Source organism: Ostrea edulis, chromosome 9 (genome assembly GCF_947568905.1).
Source record: "Ostrea edulis chromosome 9, xbOstEdul1.1, whole genome shotgun sequence".
In the NCBI taxonomy this organism is placed as follows: domain Eukaryota; kingdom Metazoa; phylum Mollusca; class Bivalvia; order Ostreida; family Ostreidae; genus Ostrea; species Ostrea edulis.
In genome coordinates, this window is record NC_079172.1 from 8,469,896 (window position 1) to 8,476,152 (window position 6,257).

The window sequence follows — 6,257 nt, forward strand, 5'->3', positions numbered from 1 at the left end:
GATCAAAATTTCCAATTGAGTTAACCCATTAATATAAAAAGATATCTACCTAAGATTAAGGAAAACAGTATATATTAAGGGGACAATTATTTCTGTGCATAGAAACTTTCGTATCAATTTACACCCGTTCTATTCATTCTTAAGTACCATGGGTTATGGTTCGAACGAACTTTAATCTTCCTTAAAGTGTACATATAGCCTATAAAACATGTTGACACATTCGATGACTATAATGGTTCTAACAAACCCCAATCTTCCTTACAGTGTACATACAACCTATACAAAAACATGACTATTCTGTTTTAGTACATCTTCAGAAGTGAGTGAAAAATGCTTCAGTTAAACAATATGCAATCAATTCATCAATCTTCAGATGCGTTTTAGTACCCGACTGCATTTCAACGAGTTTTCAATCCTATTTATTTTGTGAAGAAATTTAGACTTTCAGCTGAAAAGATTCCTTGAATTTAGCACAGTGTTCTTTTAAAGAAATGGAAATTTTGAAACTTTTCAGACATACAAGAAACGAAATTGTATTAGGAAAGTTCACGTGAGCTTTAGAGTAATTTGTATATTAAGGATAGACGATATCCACCGAATGTGGATGATACATTTTTGTCGTTATAAAACATGTGGTTTATGTAGTTGAATTACATTTTGTTGTTTATAGTTGTAATATTCAATGTTACAATGGGGTATGGGAAATTGCAATTGAATCATATGGAACTATATCTTCAGAAGAATCAATGGCGTAGTAAAATGTCATTTTATTCCCACATTTGAAGAATTCGAAAGTAATGACAGCAAATATAAATAAAGGAATGAAAACTATCTTCAAAACTAACTTAATAAGGAATACTGATTAGGTAACTTAATTGTTATTCATTTGGTGGGATATTTAATGTATCTTGTTTGATTGACAATTAATAAAACTGCATAGCATCAGTGCAAAATTTAAAACATGGGCTAGATGGTTTCGTGTTTAAATGTTCAATAATTATTTCTTATTGAAAGTGGTAGGATTCTATCAGTAATTCTGATATACTATGAGTGGTTTACCGTCATTATCGCCAGTTAGACCAATATTTAAATCTTGGGGTAGTGTGCTACTTTTACATTTTAAATCTTGGGGTAGTGTGCTACTTTTACATTTTCTATTAAGGTACATCCATGATCTATTTATAAAAGTCATGGAAAGACGCCATATTGAAGCACATGTTTGTCATGTTGTTATGATACAAAATGTTCTCATGTAAACAACCAAAATAGCTTTTAAGAGTTAGAAGCTCCTCTCTGTGTAAGACAGATTTTAAAAATCATGCAGTATACGTGCAAAAATGAAGCATGACGTACCTTAACATACCCGCGTATAGCCTATAAAACATATTGTCACAGTCGATGACTATTATGGTTCTAACAAACCCCAATCTTTCTTGCAGTGTAGATACAGCCTATACAAAAACATGACTATTCTGTTTTAGTACATCTTCAGAAGTGAGTGAAAAATGCTCCAGTTCAAGAATATGCAATCAATTCATCAATCTTCAGACGGGTTCTAGTACCCAACTGCATTTCAGCGTTTTTTCAACCCTATTCCTTTGGAAAGAAATTTAGACTTTCAACTGAAAAGAGCACAGTGTTCTTCTGAAGAAATCGAAATTTTGAACATTTTTACAGACATACAACAAACAAAATTTTATTAGGAAAGTTCACGTGAGCTTTAGAGTAATTTGTATATTAAGGATAGACGATATCCATCATATGTGGATGGTACATTTTTGTCGTTATAAAACATGTGGTTTATGTAGTTGAATTACATTTTGATTTTTATAGTTGTAATATTTAACGTTACAATTGGGTGTAAGAAATTGCAATTGAATTATGTGGAAATAAATCTTCAGTGCAATCAATGGCGTACTAAAATGTCATTTTATTCCCTCATTTGAATAATACGAAAATAATGACAACAAATATGAATAAAGGAATGAAAAATATCTTCAAAACTAACTTAATAACGGATACTGATTAGGTAACTTAATTGTTGATCATTTTTCTGGGATATTTAATGTATCTTGTTTTATTGACAATGAATAAATGTCAGACAAGTAAATAACATTTCAATCGCATTGATTGGTGGATGTAGTGACTCAGATTGTATATAAAGACATTCAGTCGATCAGATGTTACCTGCATCGTCTAGAATCAAAATGGGAAAACTACTAGTTCTCACTCTCCTCGTCTGTTTGGTTGCCCTGTCATTCGGTAAGATAATTATAACTCATCTTCTTTCCTCCAAGTTTTTTTTTTCACCTCTGAGTTTTGATTTATCTTTTTAATTATTCAAACAATGTCAAATTTCAATTCCTGCGTTATTATTGTGATGTTTTTGCATATTGTTCACTTAATTATATGTCTTTATTTATAGTCTATTTTACCCTCTTTATGCATTTCCTTAATTGTATTATTGAGTTATTGCCCATTTGTTTATATCCCGACCGGGTTGCGCCCGCCCTGGTTACCCTGTCCGGATCTATAGATTCCGACCGGGAAATGTGTTATATATATATATATATATATATATATATATATATATATATATACTATATTATATTATATATATTGGCCAATTTGTATATTAAGCAATTGATTTCGGGCACAGGGGCTATAACGGTACATACCGCACTCCCTTTGATATATCATGATAATTCTCAATATCTAAATTATGTTATTTCATACATGTTCAATTACAAAACAATATAATTATTTCTAAACACTGAGAACTCGTTAACCTTTCTGGACCTGGATGTAATCATGTACGGGATTACCCTAGACAGCCATGTTACATTATACTTTATAATTTAATTCTTTATATCGCAAACCAAACCACTAAACATTTCTACTTTTATTTATTTTCTTGGGGGAAGAAGAGCATCTATCTGACAAAATATTCTCTAACATGAGTTGACCCACGTATTATGGTCTAAATCAACTAGATTGTATATACTCTGTGACGGATGTACCACTTAAGAATGTTGCACACGCATGTTGTTTACTAGATTGATCACTAAATCCTATCATCAATTTGTCCGAGGTTTATAACAAGTTGAATTACAAGAATAACTGTTTTCAAAACGATTACTGTCGAATACTTTTGCGAAAACTTTCGGAGTCTTTATAACTTTTTATCATACTATCAATGAATTAAGTTTTTGTCCCCTAAACCAAACCAGACTCTGTGTGCTTTTTTATGGTATCTTTGAAATGAAAGTAATAAAGTGGATACATTGCTTATATAGGAAATAAAATGTTAGTTAATTTCGTTCATGGTTTTAGGTATTCCAAGTGGTGGGTGCCATTATGCACTTAAAACATGTCATGACTCGAAACCTTGTTGCGATGGATATGAGTGTGATTACAAATACGGCCAATGGGGTTGCTGCGAAATAAGTAAGTATTTCAGAATGTACACTGTAAATGATGATAAAAGTGATACCTATAAATTATTGTAATTATAGTTATAAATATCAACATACTAGGAAACTCCACTGACCTTTTCCAAACAAGCTTATTCGATGTTGTGGTTAATATATACAGATTATCCCGTTTTTTTAAATTTCTTTAACAATGATGGTACCATTTGATTATTTAATCAGTGATAAAATTAGCCCCAATATTTTAGGGATCTCCATAATGGTGCAAAATAATTTTAGCAATAACCGATAATAAGTTCGGTGTACATATGTAATAGTCCCAAATGTTGTTTACAACAAAAGGAGTACCAGCTTTGTGCTCGGGCATGTCTAATAAAGCTGTTTTTCTTCAGATATAATGTATTCCTCTACTCCGCCATGATAGTTATCGCAAGATCTCGTAGGTGGATATACTGAAAAACCTAAACATTGAAAATCAACACGCAAAATGTAGTCACTCGAGCCATCCTAACAAAGAGAGGAACAAACCTTTATTGTGGGTCGGAAAATACCTTAACATAGCGCAGCAGAATTTACTAATAAAAGGCAATCAAACAATGGACAATATGTATTTACAATTATTAATTGATAGAAAATTGTAACAAAACGAAAATTCTAACTTACGGTAGTTAAACAATAAATCTGAACAGAATCTACATACACAAAAAAGTAATTCAAAAACCGTAGTTTCCATTACACATAAAAATCTAAATGCATACAGAGTATCTAACCAGAACTTCTATTTATCATATTGATTGATTGTATCTTGTTTAATGTCTATCTTGAGAATTTTCATTCAGATGGAGACGTTACCAAGCCCGGTGAGGGGCTTCAAAGTTAGGCATTTGCTCGACGCTTACATCCATTGAGGAATGAGGGTTCTTTAGCGTACCACACTTACTGTGACACGGGACATTCGTTTTTAAGGTCTTCACCGAGGACTCGTGACATTCACATCTGATACCGAGCGTTTGGCGATTCAACTGTCACTACCTATTCTAACGACTTAGGTTTGTTGTGACCGGATTTGAACCTCGGGCTTCCGCATGTAAGGCGAACTCTCTAACCTCTAGACCATCGTGGCAATTCTATTTATCATAAGCATTTCAGTTTATTTATAATAACATTGAATTTTCCAGTACAATCTTGAAAGACAATGATGCGACCATTACGTCATCTTTCTACTAAAAGTAACATGAGATCTAGAACAATCTAAGTCACAGTCATGTGTCAATGCAATATATACATCAGATCTCCAGAACAATCTAGGTCACAGGAGTCAATTTAGTGCAAGGAAATAGTACCCAACAATATGATTGCAGAAAGAGTTTTCTCTCTGCTGTTCGTTTTTCAAATTGATATTAGATTTAAACTTTTTCAATATCGACGAAATAACTTACTCCTCTGCACTCGTGCATTGATGTAAATACTACCTTATATGCCATATGCAAATAACTTGACAATCGGAAGTTGAAACTTCAATATCCCAAACATTGCGCAAAAATATAAATCGAGAAATTAGAATATATCGAAGTTGTTGAAAATGGTCGAATATCGCCTCACAAATCGTACGTTGCAGGTTGTTACTTTATATATTGACTAAGAAACATACAATGTCCTTTTATTTACGTAAAGAAAGTCAGCAAATGTTTAGAATGATCACAGATGTTGCGGGGGTAAATAACTTCCGCATTTGCACCATTACAGAGATTTTAACGAATGGTTGACCTCTTCCTAAGCACCTGATCCCACCTCTGGCATATTTAGGGGTCCTTATTTGACCAATTCTCTATTTTGTATTGTTTATAGGAGTTATGAGATCGATCACTGTTCGTTATCTTCACCTTTGATTATTGCAGCTTTGATCAAACGTATTCAGTTATTTTGTTTTTCTTTATTCAGTGTATCCTCCTGGTTAAGACTGAGACAATTGCGCCAGATACTCGGGAAATGACGATGGAACAAACAGCTTTTCTTGATTTAACGTTATATGTGTGATTTGAGTAGTTTTCCTGCCTTAAAATAAAGTCTTGTGTAAAACCTCTCCATTATTTGAATTTAGACACATTATTACTGTATCATAATCCGACAACAGGTATAACAAGATTAATAGTATCAATAAAATCTTAATCTTTACCTTTTATTGACTCATTGACTTGGTCAATCTTCATGTATCATGATTGTTACAACCGAGACTACTTAGTGAGAGATTGCGTTCGTCTGTGAATGTTTTTTCATGCTAGGATTAATCTATTAGTAAACACTCTCTCAAATATTGCTCTTGTCATTACAAAATAAATAAATTTACCGGTATGATTACATAACATACAATCGTAAAGATTACAAAAGAATGCACTCCCCCAAAATATTCAAATGATAGATGTTTTCTTGTTCTTCTTAACAGAGCAATTCCCCAACTGTGATGCCAGCATATGACGGTCTTTATTGTATATGTGCATTTATCATCCATTCCATATACGACATAGTGATGTCATTCATATTATGGCCCTGAAAATCAAACAAAATAATGGATAGATAGAGGAATTATATACATTTATTGCATGATAATGAGCGAGATATAAAGATTTATTCAGTCTATTGGAATTCCCATGGGCACGAATTCTGCTCCTTTGTTAGCTGACCTGTTTTTATATTCATATGAAGCAGAATTTATTAAAAAACTTCTACGTGAGAAGAAAAAAATCTCTCGCTGTGACCTTCAATTCGACTTTTAGATATATCGATGACGTTTTGTCTCTTAACAATGATAGCTTTCATTCATATGTC

The 6,257-nt window shown here is 32.6% G+C and overlaps 1 long non-coding RNA gene across 1 annotated transcript; it reads left to right on the forward strand.

The window, feature by feature from the left end:
- Positions 1–2,176: 2,176 nt before the first annotated feature.
- On the forward strand, positions 2,177–5,514 carry LOC125659562 (uncharacterized). The gene is made up of 3 exons (XR_007364120.2): positions 2,177–2,262; positions 3,334–3,447; positions 5,373–5,514. It is a non-coding gene; the product is annotated as an uncharacterized LOC125659562 (long non-coding RNA).
- Positions 5,515–6,257: the final 743 nt, after the last annotated feature.